We start from the raw sequence: 20284 nt of genomic DNA, 5'->3' as shown, positions 1-20284 counted from the left end.
TCTCAAGGACATTCACTTCTTTGCAAGTTTTGAGCTTGAACGAGTCTTGGAATTGAACTCTTGAATTCACCAACAAATCTCAAACCCTAAGAATCAATTCCAATGTAGTTCATAAAAATGGTTAAATCACACTAAATCTTTGTTGCCTCTTTATTTACCATGATATTTTGTAAAAGTAGAAGGGTCAAAAAGAATTACTCTACTTTCAATGTGGGAAAAGAAAGTCAACTTCACAGAGGCTCCACTTTCTTTTCTTTAGATTTTAGCGCTTAAGTAATTATGACGTTAATCTATTTTTATAGAAAAAATCTAAAGGAATATGATTTCTTTCATGAGTTAATAAATGAGTCTAATTAAAGTACTATTTGGTGGAAAATGATATTAAATTAAATTTTAATGAATAAGCCTAATTAAAAATGCCTATGACGTCTTGATATACATTAGTCTCAACATCGGTAGTCCATCGTTAATGCGAGTCAAGACTCAACCACGATATCCTATCATCAGGTGTGTCGGGATTCAAACCACAATGTCTTACAAATGTTATGTGTTGGGCCACGCTCTTATCACTGAACTAATCACGTCAAGGTCGGGCTTCTCTCACGGTTTCTCAACTATATCACGTGCTATGCTTCATGCTGTAAATCTAACAAGCTCATGTCATGAAGCAAAATAAAAATTAATATCAAAATCAAAATCAAGTTATAAATCATCATGGAAAATCATAAAATAGTGTAAAATCGATAAAAATCTCAACAACGTTCTAAAACCATCTTACCTCTAAGCACAGACTTCTCTCGGCGTATAACTAACACATAATTTAAATTATTTATGCTTAAATAATTTAACATGCTTGTTTAGGAAAAACGAGCAATTAGGGAGTAATGTCTTAGCTTAATGCAACTCTAAACTAAGTAGCTCTGCTACTTTGCCTCGTGCAGATTTTCCCAATCTATATAAAAATATTATATAACTATGTCTCATCTATATGACTCATCTCCCGACAATGTATTTTAGTCAAATCAAAATCAATCCTTAGTAAATGGTTAAACTAACGTAGTCGTTTCAATTTTAGTTTAGCATAACTTTCTAAGTTCAAATCCTTATTTGTTAGCCATGTCCACTGTTGGGTTGACTATAATAATTCTCAATTTGGAGGTTAGGGAAACTCATGAGTTCCTAAGTTCAAATCTCAATTCCAACGTAAAAACATATGATATACTGGATTACCAAATGGTTATTCTTTCTCCACATGAAAATTTTTACTATGTCCCATTTATTGAAGTTCTTTAGTGTCACGACCCAAAATCCACTATAGGTCGTGATGGCACCTAATGCCGTTGTCAGTCAAGCCAATGGTGATTAATCAACTTAGTTACTCATTTTATCATTTTCGAATTTATGAATCCCAGCAATAATGGGATTCTTGGCTAGAGAAAGGTTATGTGACATGGACAGCCCAACTCAGTCGGTCGGTTGGCCCACCTAACAGATAATGAGATTCTCGATCGATCTGATCGAATTTCAAAAAGTCTTTCTCACTATTCAGAACATTGGAGCTTTTTTCACTCGTTTACGGGACCAGTGTCAAAGGAAATGATTTATTAGGATGGCTCAAAGACTGATTCGGTCTTTTCCTCAAAGGTGGATACGTTTGAATTAGCTTTGGACTACGAGAGAGCGGCGAGTCCACAAATCCAATTTTTTCCATTTCTTATGTATCGTCGCCTTGGGGACAATTTTAGTCTTAATTGCGCAGGAATATGAACAAAACACGTAACCGAATTCGCGCAAGTGTGTCCACACCCCCCAAACTTATTTGACGAGGAATCCTTTCTCGCGAACAAACACAACCCCTACACACACCTAGGAGCAAAAGTAGTGTAAAATCTAGTATGCGTAGAAAACCTGTGAGTTTACCTTCCAATTTCCGTATAAAATACAAATTACAAGGTGAAATGATAATAATTACGTGAACTACAATAATGAACATCCAATAGGAACCTCCAAAACCCGATGTCACAAGTATATTAGCATCTACTAAGGAGTACAATAATAAAACAATATTTGTTTGGAATACAAGTTAAACAGGAGAATATAATAACTCTGCTGGAGACTCTGTATGCCGCGGATCGTAACATGGAATGCAGCTCACCATAAAGTCCCCGCAACAGCTGCGCCTTTGCGCCCAAAAGACCACTATATATATATATATATATATATATATATATATATATATATATATATATATACACACACACACTTGCACAATAAGTGTAGCATGAGTACGTAGATCAATGCGTATCCAGTAAGTATCTAGCCTAACCCCGGAGAAGTAGTGACGAGGGGTCAATGCCGAAACTTACTAGAGGTCCAATAAAGCAGTATGCTAAATCCTAAACAGATATGGAGCACAACCGTAATAGTAGGATGAAACAGTAACCAACAAAATCTTTCAAAATTTCTTTTAACGATATAAACTTCTCAACCTCGTATCCTATCTCAACAGCTCGAAAAATATCAAGTGCCAATATCAAATGAATAAGAAATACCATATAAAATGTAAGGCATCAGTGGAAGGAAAATCTCGTGAATATTCAGACTGCTAGCGATATAACGCATGATTATGCCGAGATCGTATGTCACGATCCATTTGGAATATGATACTGCCGAGGCGAACGTCTCGATCCCATCATAACGTGTACACCGCCGAGGGTCGAGCGACACGAACCATAGATGCATCTATTATACTGCCAAGGCGAACAGCTTGCTCCCATAAGAGTGTGGTACATAATCCTGCCGAGGTGAACGGCCCGATACCATAAGAGTAAGAAGCTTTAACAGGTCCTTGACCTCACTCACGAATATACGTGTGAGTTATGAAATTTAAGGAAAACTTTGCAATGAATACGCACAACGCAGGAGAAATTCATAAGGGAAACACAAATTATTTCGCGGATTATCAAGTAGCTCATCACATCTCTACAATAGCGAGTCTATCACCCTATGCAATTCTATTCTCAAGTCGTAACGCGAAATAAAGAAATTAAACGAGCAAAGATAACTCAAATAGTAAAATTATGGCATAGCGTGAACCCACGTCTACCCGGACATAACCAGAAATTCTAGCATACGCACGGACACCCGTCACCTCATACGTGCGTAACTCCCACAACATGTAGCACATAAGAATATAACACCTACGCGTAAATTTCCCCTCACAGGGTTAGATAGGAGACTTACCTCGCTCCGAAGTTCCATAACCGGCTCCAACGCCACTCTAACACCTCAAACCGATGCCCGTATCTCCAAAACTAGTCAAACAATGTGCAAACCAATAAAAATATACTCTAATACTCATAATAAATTAATTTATAACAATTACCAACTCCGCTCAAAAAGTCAATAAAGTCAACACTCGGGCCCACGTGCCCAGATTCCAAAAATTATTGAAAATAAATATTACCATTAAATCATATGGTCTATATCCATAAAATCATCCAATTTCGTCCATGAATCGACCCTCAAATCAAGGATTTACCGTTTCTCAACTTTGGGGCTTAAAATCCCAATTTCTACAATCCAAATACGAATAAAAATAATAACAATAGAAATAATCATGGAAAACATCAAAATAAAGGTCATATATTTACCCCCTTGTTGAGACGAGAACAACGCCGCAAAAATCACCTCAAACGGAGCTCTAGAACTCAATATATGCCCAAAATACTAAAATTCTCGGTTTAAAACACTATCCAGATGAATTTTCTTCATCGCCTTCGCGGGAGACCTTCGCGTTCGTGAAGATCAATTTTTTGCGTTGACCGGTCAACCCAAAAATCCTTCTTCGCTCGCGTTCGCGAAGAACAAAGCTTCACACCAGAAACCATCAATTTTGTCCGACACGAAAATGGGCATAACTCTCTCATACAATATCGGAATTCGACGATTCTTGTTGCTATGGTTCCGTAATTATGATAAGGATCTGATGGTTCAATCCAATCACAAATCAAAGGTCGTTTTCTCAATATAGTATCATTTATACCCAAGAAAATGACGCCGAAACCTCAAATAAGAGCGCGACACAACCCAAACACACCTGAGGCCCCGGGACCCCGTCCAATTACACAAACCAGTCCCAAAACATAACACGAACCTGCTCGAGGCCTCAAATCACACCAAACAATATCAAAAATAAGAATCTACGATCGAAACCTTTCTTTAAACCTCCAAACATTCAAACTTTGATGAACGCGTCCGATTCATACTTAAATATTCCGGAATGACGCCAAACTTTACGCACAAGTCATAAATCACGATACGAACCTATTCCAAGGCGCGGAACCGCAAACGGACATCGATAACACGAAAGTTCACTTCAAATCAAACTTAAGAAATTCTAAAACCTTCAAAATGCCTACTTTCCATATTAAGCGTCGAAATGCCCCGGGATCACCCGATACTTAACCCGAACATACGCGCAAGTCCGAAATCATCATACGAACCTATTAGAACCTTTAAATCCCGATTTCGAGGTCGTTTACTCAAAAGTCAAACCCTATTCAACTCTTCCAACTTAAAGCTTCCGAATTTAGAATTTTCTTTCCAAATCAACTCTGAACTTCCCGGAATTCAATTCCGACCACCCGTATAAGTTATAAAACATCAAGTGGAGCTACCCAAGGCCTCAAACCGCCTAACGACGCGCTAGAGCTCAAAACAACCGGTTGGGTCGTTACATTCTTCCCCACTTAAACATACGTTCGTCCTCGAATGTGCCAAGAACTGCTCCGGAGTTGTCCAAAATCACTATTTAACACCTCGTGCACCTACCCGTGCCACCACAACCCATGTGAGCACATTAGCTCAAGCCAGACTGAAGATCCTCCCTATAACCTTAGCTAATAAGCCTTAGAACCAAATTCCAACATCTGAAATTCTCCACGAGACCCGATTTTTTTTTAAAAATATGAACTCCACATCAATCACTACACACTATACCAAACATGATCATGCTCCTCCGCTGAAATCACACCATGCACCACATAAGTCGTTTGACCATAATAGCATCCTCCGACCACAATAGCTGAAGTTTCACGAATCTGATGCTTGCAGTACACCTCATAATGCATATAAGCTCTATTCCAACTCTTGCAATACTGCCACGATGAAAGAGATGTGTAGAAACTCATAACCACCTGTCGAATCAATAAATAATGGAGTCTCTCCTCCTGAAAAGAACCATTACCTCATTCTGAACTGGATAACAATATTTTCTCTCTAATGTACCCTACATAAACCCGATCGCACTGATCTCAGGTCTAATAACCTCGTCTCACCCAGTAAAAGCTTCTCGTGCAATAAGCTGCCTCAAACACCATCTAAAATCTCATACAGCGCCATCAAAGCGCCAACTAGCTACAACTCGAATGTAACACATAAGGAAGAGCGAACTCTGAAAAAGAACTACCCATCCCGCGTAACGAATAAAGCGGTCGAACAGATGCTATGAACCCTCCTCAGAGAATAAGAAGCAAAATACACAAGAACAGATATAGGGAACCGTACTCAACATCTCACTTTTGCAGCGGGCAACCCGATCCACACATGGTACCGTTGCGGCACGTAACCCAATCCAAACATGATACCGTTGCGGCGTGCAACCCGATCCAAACAGCATACCCGTACGACGTGTCACCCGATCCACACACAACAATAAAAAAGGAAGTACCCATCAAGTCAAAATGCTTATACCTACGAAATAACCGAATATTGACCACAAGCACGCCAAGTGCAAAAATATAGCCCTAGGGAGACGGATAGCGCCATACGCTACAAAACCCAAGCACAACTAAGGTGCGATAAATGACCTGCATCTCGAGAACCATCATGTTCATATAACACCACAAGCTACATGGGACCACAACACATGTGCGAATAATCAAGCCGTCTCACAACCCATATGGCACAATAGAGTATTACATGGAATAGCTGACAATGGGAATAACATCCAATGCTCGAAGACTCCTCCATAAGCAATGTTATGCTGAATGGACACACTCGACCTAATATAGAGCACACATTCACATTAGACCTATCAACGGACCCCAAGCCGATTCTGATCATCCCATACTGGGCTAACAGCCTTTCAAGGATCTATGATAGCCCTATTCATGACACACATGAGCAGCCATCCCAATTCGGAACAAACTCCCACAGTTCACAATCAAAGGAATATAGCGCCTTCCAGGAATACACTCTCACATTAATGATAGTACCATAATCTCCATGCTTGGTTTTACTCATTAAAAATCAAGCGACTAACATGTCACACTTATACAGATTTCCCCGTGGGATACGCTCCCACGACCTTCCGCACCAGGTAGCAAGGTCTGCACCTCCATATAACCAACATTACTAATGTTGTAAAGCAAATCAAGAATCCGCAAATCGATACACACTGCCCTTTACCCAGGACACCTTTCTTAGGTGACACTAAATAAAATGTCATCTTACTCTGAACATTTGAATTCTTCCCTGCTCATCCGAGCTCGTAACATTCTTATCGATACCGAGTCGCAACTTTGATCCTTAACTTCCAATCCCATGCTGCTCACTGCACCTATCATGCTGTTGCGCAAGAGTACAAGAATTCATCATAATCTCTGAACTACTAGTAGAATAAGCACTTCATTGGCTAGAAACCTCCACTTAACTCATTTCAGAAAAACCATTGCAACACACAACTGAATTCCTATAACCACCGCAAAAAAATACAAACCTCAAGTTGTGATCTAAACCGCCAAAACTCTTGGAAATCCGCTTACACATAACAATGCCATAGGAATCGAATACCTCCCAAACCCAGCAAATTATGGGGGTTGTCAAGCCTGCACGTACAACCACAAACTACATGTATAACTTAACACGCTGAAGGAACTGATCATTGTCACAATCACGCTGATTCAACCATTACTAACCGACCCAACTTCTTCCAATTTACTCTTGACTTGCCTTAGAGATAATAATAGCTCCATTCAAAATAAACCATAACAAATTCAATCAGCACTCATCCCGAGTGGCCCGTATCACGAGACCACATCGTCTTAATACCCATGAACCATCTCATAATCCATTATAAAATTCGATCCTTAACCACACAACAGACCTAAAATCCTTAGACGCTGCACTTTAATTCTTGAACCTACTAGAACCCTTATCGCGAGTCACCCACTCTGGCTTGGTCCCCAATATAACTAACTCAACGCTCTGTCAGCACATGGACACTCTCTCAAAGAAGCAACCGAGTGAATTATTTCCCTTGTACATCACGTCCACAATAAGCACAAACTCTGAGTCTTCCCAAAACCTGCACAAGCAGACAACCACGCGACCCAATCGTAGACGGTGGGCTCCCCCACTTAGATCTAAGCTACAATCACATAAATGTAAAACCCACAAAGATTCCTCCTACTCAATTACCATGATCTCGCACCGTCAACCCACCACATTTCTCGTAATCTCTTGTTAAAATTTTCATGAACATTTTGAATTATCAGCCACAATCATATATTGTGTAGTAAGTAGAAATCTTCGTAGAAACTTTATCAAAATCACGCAAACACTAACCTGCTCACAGGAGATAACCCACATGTGGAAATCCATACTGACATCTTCCAATGACGCTGCACTGGTTACCACTACTACGTAATCATTAGACCCTTCTGAGCCCATGCTCGTCCACCGGCTGTACAAGTCTGTTCATTCCCCATTCATATCAACTGAAAGTCCGACAATATATTCCAAACTCGAAGTCACGTCGTATCCCATAACTAAAATCAAGCTCTTACACCCCTAAACACCCCAAGTCAACTTCTTTCCATCATATTAAACATTCCTCGGCATAGTAGCCACCATTCCAAATAAAATCCGTTGACCTAGTCATTGTCCACCATGACCCCCAAATCGCTCTAAACTTTTCTCAAGGCGTGTGGCGATCCTACCACAGAATACATATGCTACCCTGCCACTCCCGCTTCGGTTACACCATCTCCTTTAAGCAACTTCTTGGACTCTGCTTTTCATACTTGACCTGCTAGCAATTCAACCACCGCGAGACACATCCCATCATGTTCTTCCTCATCTTTCGCTACCCAAATGCTGACTCAAATCAAAACCTATCTCTGTAGCACCTGAACTCATAAATTGCTACCAACTCTAAACCTCCTCGAAGATCATCTTTATCGAGCTATCAACATTAGAAACACCGATTCGATTATGAAATCGCTACACACCGCCATATCTGACAACCGCTTCTCAGGCACCATTTTACAATACCCTGCCCCGAAGGCAAATCGAAGAAGACCATAACACCGGCGAACCTTAACGCGTTCAAACAAGGACGACGACACCACATCACAAATGAGAATTCCACCACACTCAAAAATATCAAGTTGCGTTACTCCATCAACCAAAGCCTGAACATCCATAGTCCGATTGCCTTTCCTCCGCTGGAATTAAATGCCGGACCTCTAAACTATGCACTGAGAAATCCTCCTTTCGAGTCATTCACTACCTCGATACATAAACATGCACCCTACCATTACACTAACACTGTGCGATAACAATGCATGAACATCATAATAATCTGTGCATAGCCTCGAAACCATAGAAAATACAGATATTGGGCTGAAATAACTGAACACCCTTCCGCAAGACGACGATAATAGCCTGCCTGAATAAGCAGGGAGAAACATCCTGCACCACGCTTGTAGTACCACTATAACTCCTCGATGACCAATTGATAACAAGCACTCCACGTCGCACAAGATTGAGTAGGAAGGAAATAAAGGCATAAGCCTCATAGGAATCAAATCACACGATGAGGAATCAAGAAGGGAAGTGATTCTAACAACCTAGTAGCCTCTCGAAGATAAGTATAGACGTCTCCGTACCGATCCGCAAGACTCTACTAGACTTGCTCATAACTCATGAGACCATAGTGAACCTAACGCTCCGATACCAAGCTTTCACGACCCAAAATCCACTATAGGCCGCGATGTCACCTAACATCGCCATCAGGCAAGCCATGTGATTAATCAACTTAGTTACTCATTTTATTATTTTTGAATTCATGAATCCCATTAAATAAGTAGTGTAGAATCTAGTACTCATAGAAAACCCGTGATTTTTATTTTTCAATTTTCGGATAAAATATAAATTACAAGGTGAAATAATAATAATTACGCGAACTACAATAATGAACAACCAGTAGGAACCCCCAAAATCCGGTGTCATTAGTGCATGAGCATCTGCTAAGGAGTACAATAATAAAATAACATCTGTCTAGAATACAAGTTAGAGAAGAGTATATAAACTCTGATAGAGACTCTGTATGTTGCGGATCATAAAATGGAATGCAGCTCACCGTAAAGTCCCCGCAAATGCCGCGATATATATATATATANTATATATATATATATATATATATATATATATATATATATATATATATATATATATATATATATATATATATATATATATATATATATATAAAATATATCCCTGCATAATAAGTGCAACAAGTGTAGCATGAGTACGTAAATCCTAAACAGACATGAAGCACAATAGTAATAGTATGATGAAACGGTAACCAACATAATCTTTCAAAATTTCTTTTAACGATATAAACTTCTCAACCTTGTATCCTATCTCAACAACTCGGAAAATATCAAGTGCCAATATCAAATGAATAAAAAATACCATATAAAATGTATGGAGTCAGTGAAAGGAAAATCTCGTGAATATTCGGACTGCTAGCGATATAACGCACGATTATGCCGAGGTCATACGGCACGATCCATTTGGAATATGATACTATCAAGGCGAACGACCCGATACCATTATAACATGTACACTACCGAAGGTCGAGCGGCACGAACCATAGAACGACCCGCTTCTATAAGAGTGTGGTACATAATCCTGCCGAGGTGAATGGCCCGATCCCATAAGAGTAAGAAGCTTTAACGGGTCCTTTACCCCACTCACGAATATACATGTGAGTTATGAAATTTAAGGGAAACTTTGCAATGAATACGCACAACGCGGGAAAAATTCATATGGGAAGCTCAAATTATTCCGCGGATTATCAAGTAGCTCGTCACATATCTACAATAGCGAGTCTATCACCCTATGCAAGTCTAGTCTTAAGTCGTAACGTGAAATAAAGGAATTAAACTACAAAGATAACTCAAATAGTACAATTATATAATGACGTGAACCCAAGTCTACCCGGACATAATCAGGAATTCTAGCATATGCACGGACACTCGTCACCTCATACGTGCGTAGCTCCCACAACATGTAACACATAAGAGTATAATACCTAGAGGGTAAATTCCCCCTCACAGGGTTGGACAGGAGACTTACCTCGCTTCGAAGTTCCATTACCGGCTCCAACGCCACTCTAACTCCTCAAACCAGTGCTCGTCGCGCAAAAACTAGTCAAACAATGTGTAAATCAATAAAAATATACTCTAATACTCATAATAAATCAATTTATAACAATTCCCAACTCCGCTCGAAAAGCCAATAAAGTCAACCTTTGGGCCCACGTGCTCGGATTTTGAAAATTATTAAAAATAAATGTTACCCATAACTCGTATGGTTTATATCCAGAAAATCATCCAATTTCGTCCATGAATCGACTCTCAGATCAAGGATTTACCATTTCTCAATTTTGGGGCTCAAAATCCTAATTTGTACAATCCAAACACGGATACAAATAATAATCAACAGAAATAATCATAGAGAAACATCAAAATAACGGACAGATATTTACCCCCTTGTTGAGACGAGAACAACGCCATGAAAATCACCTCAAACGGAGCTCTAGAACTCAAGATATGCCCAAAATACTAAAATTCTCGATTTAAAACACTATCCAGATGATTTTTCTTCATCGCCTTCGCGGGAGACCTTCGCGTTCACGAAGAGAATTTTTTTGCGTTGATGGTCAACCCATAAATCCTTCTTCGTGTTCATGAAACCTCTCTCGCGTTCGTGAAGAACAAAGCTTCGCACCAGAAACCAGCAATTTTGTCCGACACGAAAATGGGCATAACTCTCTCATACGATATTGGAATTCAACGATTCTTGTTGCTATGACTCCATAATTACGATAAGGATCTGATGGTTCAATCCAGTCATAAATCAAAGGAAGTTTGATCAATATATTATCCTTTATACCCAAGAAAACGACGTCCAAACCTCAAATAAGAACGCGACATAACCCAAACACATCTGAAACACACCTGAGGCTCCCGGGACCCCGTCCAATTACACAAACCAGTCCCAAAACATAACACAAACCTGATCGAGGCCTAAAATCACACCGAATAATATCAAAACCATTTTTTAAACTTCCAAACGTTCAAACTTTGATGAACGCTTCCGATTCATACTTAAACATTACTGAATGACGCCAAACTTTATGCACAAGTCACAAATCACGATACGAACCTATTTCAAGGCGCGAAGCCTCAAACGAACATCGCTAATACCAAAGTTCACTTCAAATCAAACTTAAGAAATTTTAAAACTTTCAAAATACCAACCTTCCATATTAAGCGCCGAAATGCCCCCTAATTACCCAATACTCAAACCGAACATACGCCCAAGTCCGAGATCATCATTCGAACCTGTTGGAACCTTCAAATCCCCGATTCCAAATTTAGAATTTTCTTTCCAAATCAACTCCGAACTTTCCGGAATTCAATTCCGACCATCCGTACAAGTTATAAAACATGAAGTGGAGCTACCCAAGGCCTCAAATCGCCGAACTAGGCGCTAGAGCTTAAAACAACCGTTCAAATAGTTATAATTTGTGTGGAGAAATAAAATCTGGTTAGTATTTGGATTAGTTGGGCCAGTGAGTTTCATATGCAAGATGGTTAAACAATAAATAAGGTCTTTATTTGAGCAAAACAATAAGATTTTAGTGTGTTATAACTATCTTATCTCAGTTATATGCACAACAATTTAATAATAAAAAGGAAAGAGGAATCATTTAAATATAGATTATAGACGTCAATGAAACTGTCATACGTATAACAGAATTGACCTAATAAAAATTCAATTGTACTGTTACGCGGCGCCTTCCTGAGATTCCTTGGAAGGGCGACGTAAGGCTAGGCAACTGATGTCACTGCAGTTGCTGTCCGCCAACTGAGGTCCCCTCCGTACGCTAGACGAGATTGTCAGTGACGTACAGGAAAACCAATGTCAAGAGCAATTGAGAGAACAGAAATGAGAATTCAGAATGAAAGAAAGCTTGATTGCATTAATGAAAGCTATTATAGAAAAGCAACGCGATGTCGAGGGGGAGAGACACCAGTACAGAGAATTGCTTGCTTGCTAGAAAGTTTTGATTACTTGATCCCCCCTAATAGTACTTAAAAAAAATAATCCAAAGTTACAAGACTAGACTTGACTAAGCTAGAGAAACATAATTGAAGTACATGAAATAAAACTACTCTATATTTACAATGAAAATGACTTAGTTTTCTATAAGGCAGCAGCAGGTCCGTTGTCAGCAGCAGTGTCTTTGGCATCACGGTCTGCGCGCGCGGCGTTGTCTGCGCGTGCGGCGTTGTCTGCGCGCGCGGCGCTGTTGGCTTCTGCCTGCGACTTGGCGCTCGCGAGGGATATCGATGGGGCGACAGAGGCACCCGCGCGCTTGTCACTTGGCGCGGCCAAGACCACGGGGCCGTCCGTGGTGCTAGGCATTGGGAGGTTCGCTAGGACGCCACGGGGCGCGCCCAAGGGGTCATGGGGCATGGCTGGAAAGCTGCCCATGACATTCTCCCCCACCTGAGTTGGCGACGTCCTTGGCGCCTTACTTGCAAAATAATCTTCAATGAGGCTCTTGTAGGCTTTGAGGTTTGTTCCCCTCTCCCAAGTATTCTCTTCTGCATCACAGCCCTGCCATTTCACCAAAAACTCTTGGTGATCTTTCCTTGAGGCATGAATCACTCTGTCATCAAGGATAGCTTCAACACGCCTTTTCCCGATTGAATTGGGACCTCGAATACTGGGTATTGTGAGCTGGCTCCTTGAAGGATCCTCCGTGTCTTCCCGAAAAGGTTTCAGGAGACTGACATGGAAGACAGGATGAATTTTCCACCAAGCTGGGGTATCCACCCGGTATGCAACCTTCCCAATACGCTTTTCAATGGACAAGGGTCCAATGTATTTTGCAATAGGCGAGGGTCATGGACCCCTGCAAATAAGTACCGCTTTGGAATTTTGACCATCACTTTGTCTCCTACTTGATATTCAACAAAGCGACGATTCTGATCAGCATGCCTCTTCATCCGCTTTTGGGCTTTGACAAGGTAGCTCCGCACTATCTCCAAATTCCGCCTCCACTCTTTTGAGAAGCTGGCAGCTCGAGGAGATTTAGCCATGTTTGGTGCATTCACAGTGTGTGGGAGTAGCGGTTGCTGTCCGGTAACAATTTCAAAAGCGCTTTTGTTGGTACTAGAGCTATTTTGTGAATTGAAACACAGTTGAGCAGCATCCAGAAGCTTCACCCAATTCTTCTGCGATCCGGTTACAAAGTGGCGGAGATATTCCTCCAACATACCATTGAACCGCTCCGTCTGGCCATCAGATTGCGGATGAATACTTGAGCTGTGACTCAATTTTGACCCAAGGCACTTGAAGAGTTGGGTCCAAAAGTTGCTAGTGAAGCGTGAGTCGCGGTCACTAACAATGTCTTTGGGCAGGCCCCAATATTTGACGACATGAGAGAAGAAGAGTCGAGCTGTATCTTCTGTTGATATATATTGTGGGGCTGCAATAAAGGTGGCATACTTGGAAAACTGGTCCACCACAACCAAGATGGTTGTGAGATCTCCGACCTTGGGCAATCCGGTGATGAAATCCAGGGAAACGCTTTCCCAAGGTCTCTTTGGGACAGCGAGTGGTTCCAAGAGTCCCGCTTGTGTCAAGCGGTCCGACTTGTCCTTCTGGCATACTACACAAGTCTTCACATACTGAGCGACATCATCGGCCATTTGAGGCCAATAATAGGCACGACGAAGTAACGCCATGGTGCGTTCTTCACCGGGATGGCCGGCCCACAGAGTATCATGACATTTCGCTAGAAGAGTCCTCCGCAAATCTTCTCCTTTAGGAACATAAAGTCGGTTCCCTTTTACTTTCAGAAAACCATCTTCCATGTAGAACTGGCGAGTCTTGCCCTGTCCTACCAAATCAACCAAATACTGAGCAGCAGGATCCTTGATGAGTAGATCCCGTATTTGGTCCTTGATGGATGTGGCTACTTCGCTCCCCCTTAGGGTGGCGAGTAGGCACACCGATGCTAGATCAGCTCTCCGACTGAGCGCATCAGCAACATGATTGGTCTTTCCACTGCGATACTCCAAGTTAAAGTGGAATTCAGCTAGGAGTTCCTGCCACCTGGGCTGTCGACCGTTCAGCTTCGGCTGGGTCATGAAATGGCTAACAACTGTGTTGTCTGTCTTGACCACGAACGGGGTTCCCAGCAGATAGTGCCTCCGAGGCGCAAGCAGTGGACGACAGCCAATAATTCTTTCTCATGGGCGGCATAGCGCCGCTCTGCATCCTTCAGCTTCCGACTCTCGTACGCTATAGGGTGCCCTTCTTGTAGCAGGACTCCGCCGAGTGCATAGTCAGAAGCATCTGTTTGTACCTCGAACGGCTTGGCCAAATCAGGAAGGGCCAAGAAGGGACTACTAGACATAGCCGCTTTTAATGCGTTGAAGGCCTCTGCTCTCCTTGGTCCCCAATCCCAAGGTGTGACCTTTTTGAGGAGTTCTGTCAATGGCACTGCGATAAGTGAGTAGTTCTTCACAAACCGCCGGTAGAAGTTGCATAGGCCAAGGAACGCCCTCAAGGCGTGGACATCCTTAGGTGTCGGCCAATCTGTGATGGCCTGGATTTTCTGTTGGTCCATCTTGATGCGTCCTTCCTCGATGACATGTCCGAGGAAATCAATTTGCTTCTGAGCAAAGGAGCACTTGGATAACTTTGCATATAGTTCATGTTCCCGCAACCGAGCTAGGACCTTCCGCAAGTGTACTAGGTGTTCTTCCAATGTCTGGCTATATAACACAATGTCATCTAAGTAGACCACCACAAATTCGTCGATGTACTCTCGGAATACTTGGTTCATGAGAGTGCAAAACGTAGCAGGGGCGTTGGTCAAGCCGAATGGCATGACTAGGAAGTCGTACGACCCATATCTTGTCACACAAGTCGTCTTGTGTTCATCACCCTCTGTAATCCGAACTTGCCAATAACCTGTCTTCAGATCTATCTTGGTGAACACCGTAGCACCACCCAATCTATCAAACAAGTCCGCCATTAGGGAAATAGGGTACTTGTTCTTCACGGTGATTTTGTTTAGAGCTCGATAATCCACACAGAGTCGCAGGCTGCCATCATGTTTCTTTTGGAATAGAACAAGGGACCCATATGGGGACTTGGAGGGTACAATGATCCCTGTATCTAGCATTTCCGTCAATTGTCTCCGAAGCTCGGTGAGTTCGGGTTGTGACATTCTGTAAGGCGCCCGGGCAGGTGGCTTCGCGCCCGGCACCAACTCAATTTCATGGTCCACAGTGCGCCTAGGCGGGAGCCGCTTTGGCATGTCTTGTGGCATGACATCTTCAAACTCCATTAGTAACTCCTTCACGGGTTCAGGAATGAGCGTTCTATATCTTCAATGCAGAGGGTTGCCAGGAACGTAGGTTCATTCCTTTTGACCCCCTTCTTCAACTGCAAGGCCGAGATGTTCTCAACGGCCATCTTCATGGGCAGGCACGGGATAATGCAGGGCTTGGCCCTATTGGTACCCATCATCAGTAGCATGTCTGCATATGGTACAGGCATGGTGTTGGTTTGCCTTAGGAATTCCAGCCCAACAATCAACTCGAAGTCATCTATGATCACCACTCGCAGGTTGAATTTTCCTTCGAAGGCCCAAGCTTCACCGGTACTTCTTTAGCTATTCCACCCACTGGCTGGGGAGGTGAGTTGATAGCCTTGACGCTACCTTTACCTTTCCCTACAACCAGTCCAAGGCGCTCCACCTGAGTCGAGGCTAAGTAGTTGTGGGTAGCACCCGTGTCTATCATAGCCCGAATGGGCTTGCCATTCACCTTCATCTCGATGAACATTAAGGTCCTCTCTTGTTTAAGAGGAGTATCTTCATTCGCCTTCTTTTTCCCTTTCCTGGTGACGGGACATGAGTCCTTCTTCTTACGAATACCAGCACTGGTCTCCGCTAGTGCCTCAGAAATGGAACCCACAATTGCATTGAAGGCACCTACTGGTTCAGTCTGGTCCGCATCGTCTGAGTCGTCATCAGTCCCATCATCAATAGCCTGATGGGCATTCATCTGTGCATGTGGGCACTCATTGTTCCAATGTGGACCGCCGCAATGACGGCATCCTGAAGGAGGCTTTCTCGCCCGGTCATTGTTGTTTGGCGTAGCACTGTTGCTGCCAGAGGAAGGAGCTCTAGCTTTGTTTGAGTTCCGATCTCCCCCATTTTTGCTAGGACCACCACTGCTAGGCTGGCCCCCTTTGAACCCTGCTCGGGCAGGCGGCTGAGGCCTGTCCCTTCGAGCTTCCATTTGATAGTCCCCAAGGCATTCAGCTGCTTGGGTTGCCTTGGGAAGGGAATCTACCCTTTGTCTCTGTAGCTCCACGCGGGCATAAGGTTTCAACCCTTCCATGAAGGTGAAGAGTTTGTCCTTATCCCCCATGTCGCGTATGCTGAGCATGAGTGCGGAGAATTCTCGCACGTAGTCCCGCACTGATTTTGTCTGGCGGAGCTCCCGTAGTTTTCTCCTTGCATTATATTCAACATTCTCGGGGAAGAACTGCAGGCGTATAGCTGCCTTNNNNTTGGTCAAGCCGAATGGCATGACCAGGAAGTCGTACGACCCATATCTTGTCACACAAGTCATCTTGCGTTCATCACCCTCTGCAATCCAAACTTGCCAATAACCTGTCTTCAGATCTATCTTGGTGAACACCGTAGCACCACCCAGTCTATCAAACAAGTCCGCCATTAGGGGAATAGGGTACTTGTTCTTCACGGTGATTTTGTTTAGAGCTCGATAATCCACACAGAGTCGCAGGCTGCCATCATGTTTCTTTTGGAATAGAACAGGGGATCCATATGGGGACTTGGAGGGTACAATGATCCCTGTACCTAGCATTTCCGTCAATTGTCTCCGAAGCTCGGTGAGTTCGGGTTGTGACATTCTGTAAGGCGCCCGGGCAGGTGGCTTCGCGCCCGACACCAACTCAATTTCATGGTCCACAGTGCGCCTAGGCGGGAGCCGTTTTGGCATGTCTTGTGGCATGACATCTTCAAACTCCAGTAGTAACTCCTTCACGGGTTCAGGAATGGGACCCGAGGAGCGTTCTATATCTTCAATGCAGAGGGTTGCCAGGAATGTAGGTTCATTCCTTTTGACCCCCTTCTTCAACTGCAAGGCCGAGATGTTCTCAATGGCCATCTTCATGGGCAGGCACGGGATAATGCAGGGCTTGGCCCTATTGGTACCCACAATTGCATTGAAGGCACCTACTGGTTCGGTCTGGTCCGCATCGTCTGAGTCGTCATCAGTCCCATCATCAATAGCCTGATGGGCATTCATCTGTGCATGTGGGCACTCATTGTTCCAATGTGGACCGCCGCAATGACGGCATCCTGAAGGAGGCTTTCTCGCCCGATCATTGTTGTTTGACGCAGCACTGTTGCTGCCGGAGGAAGGAGCTCTAGATTTGTTTGAGTTCCGATCTCCCCCATTTTTGCTAGGACCACCACTGCTGGGCTAGCCCCCTTTGAACCCTGCTCGGGCAGGCGGCTGAGGCCTGTCCCTTCGAGCTTCCATTTGATAGTCCCCAAGGCATTCAGCCGCTTGGATTGCCTTGGGAAGGGAATCTACCCTTTGTCTCTGTAGCTCCACGCGGGCATAAGGTTTCAACCCTTCCATGAAGGTGAAGAGTTTGTCCTTATCCCCCATGTCGCGTATGCTGAGCATGAGTGCGGAGAATTCTCGCACGTAGTCCTGCACTGATTTTTTCTGGCGGAGCTCCCGTAGTTTTCTCCTTGCATTATATTCAACATTCTCGGGGAAGAGCTGCAGGCGTATAGCTGCCTTCAGTTCGGCCCATGTCTCGAGAGCATCTTTACCGGCCTTGATGGCTTCGTACTTCACACGCCACCAGAGTTTAGCATCACCCTGAAGATACATGGCAGCAGTTGCTACCTTCTTAGCTTCCTCCAGATCCCCAACAACATCGAAATACTGTTCGATGTCAAAGATGAAGTTTTCCACTTCCTTGGCATTCCTAGCTCCACTATATGGCTTTGGCTCAGGAATTTTCAGCTTCTTTGTCACGGGAGCGGAGTTCACAGCACCTCCGATTTGGTTTCCACCTCCTCGGAGTAGGCCCTGTAAAGCAGAGTTGACAACATTGAGTTGGTCTGTCAATTTGTCAATGGTTTGTTGCATGGCAGTCACCTTTTCTGCCTCTTGTGCCCTGTGGGCTAAATCCTCGGTGCGCTCCTGCTGGAGCCCCTCGAATTTGTCAAAGATTTCGGCTGCCTCTGTGGCTGCCGTCTGCCGGTCTCCCTCGGAGTCGCGACTGATGTTTTCAACGTCAACTTCGACCTGAAGCACCCTGCGGTCCAGGTCGTCCAACCTTTGCAGTAGGCTGGTTCTTAGTTCAGGCACCGTATCCATAATAGGCCGCCATACCTCAACCGTCCCTTCGAGGGCCGCAATGCGGTCCCCATGATTCACCATGGTCAGAAATGGTGGTATGTCAATACGTTCCCTCGTCCGATGTCGAGCCTAGGCTCTGATACCAACTGTTACGCGGCGCCTTCCTGAGATTCCTTGGAAGGGCGACGTAAGGCTAGGCAACTGATGTCAGTGCAGTTGCTGTCCGCCAACTGAGGTCCCCTCCGTACGCTAGACGAGATTGTCAGTGCCGCGGGTAAACCAATGTCAAGAGCAATTGAGAGAACAGAAATGAGAATTCAGAATGAAAGAAAGCTTGATTGCATTAATGAATGCTATTACAGAAAAGCAACGCGGTGTCGAGGGGGAGAGACACCAGTACAGAGAATTGCTTGCTTGCTAGAAAGTTTTGATTACTTGATCCCCCCTAATAGTACTTTCAAAAAATAATCCAAAGTTACAAGACTAGACTTGACTAAGCTAGAGAAACATAATGGAAGTACATGAAATAAAACTACTCTATATTTACAATGAAATGACTTAGTTTTCTATAAGGCAGCAGCAGGTCCATTGTCAGCAGCAGTGTCTTTGGCATCACGATCTGCGCGCGCGGCGTTGTCTGCGCGCGCGGCGCTGTTGGCTTCGGCCTGCGACTTGGCGCTCTCGAGGGATATCGGTGGGGCGACAGAGGCACCCGCGCGCTTGTCACTTGGCGCGGCCAAGACCACGGGGCCGTCCGTGGCGCTAGGCATTGGGAGGTTCGCTAGGACGCCACGGGGCGCGCCCAAGGGGTCATGGGGCATGGCTGGAAAGCCGCCCATGACAGTACTAATGTCTTAGGGTGTGCATGTGGCACTTTTTGTTTAAGGTGTTTTCAACCTTGCGGCCGAAAGCGCGACGAAATGGTTTTATTTCTCCTTATTTTTAGAAGGTGGATACTTGCATTAACACAAAATATTGTTCACAGACCACTTGTGCCTCATGGTTGACACATAACTTTCCATAGTTAGCTAGCAACTTACGGACCCCTTCTGGGAGGTGTTTAACAAAAGGAGAACATCCTAGTTTATCTAAGGATACTTGCTTCATAACAAAAAGTGGTGGATTAGCGAAAATTGGCAGCTTTCTAGTACACCTTTCTGGAAAGATTTATCATATAGTCTTGCAAAAATGAGAATAAAAATGGAATTATAAATTTAGTAGCTTTGAAAGTTGTGATACAAAATACAACACACATGCGGATATAATAAGTTAGTTTTGAAAAATGTAAAGACTTCAAAAATATGAATCATAATAGGTTTCTCGAAATTCCAAAAACTTGAAAATCTGTATGCAAACTTTGTAATTTCCTGTTCTAGTATAATAATATAAAAAGGTATTTATTAGTTTTTATACAAGGATATTTATCTATCGACATTTCAGTTTCTGTAAAATAACTATATACTCTATGTCACGGGCCGACCTTTTTT

Source organism: Nicotiana attenuata, chromosome 11 (genome assembly GCF_001879085.1).
Source record: "Nicotiana attenuata strain UT chromosome 11, NIATTr2, whole genome shotgun sequence".
Taxonomy (NCBI): Eukaryota; Viridiplantae; Streptophyta; class Magnoliopsida; order Solanales; family Solanaceae; genus Nicotiana; species Nicotiana attenuata.
The sequence above is the reverse complement of the archived record's forward strand: the minus strand, read 5'-3'. Positions refer to the sequence as shown.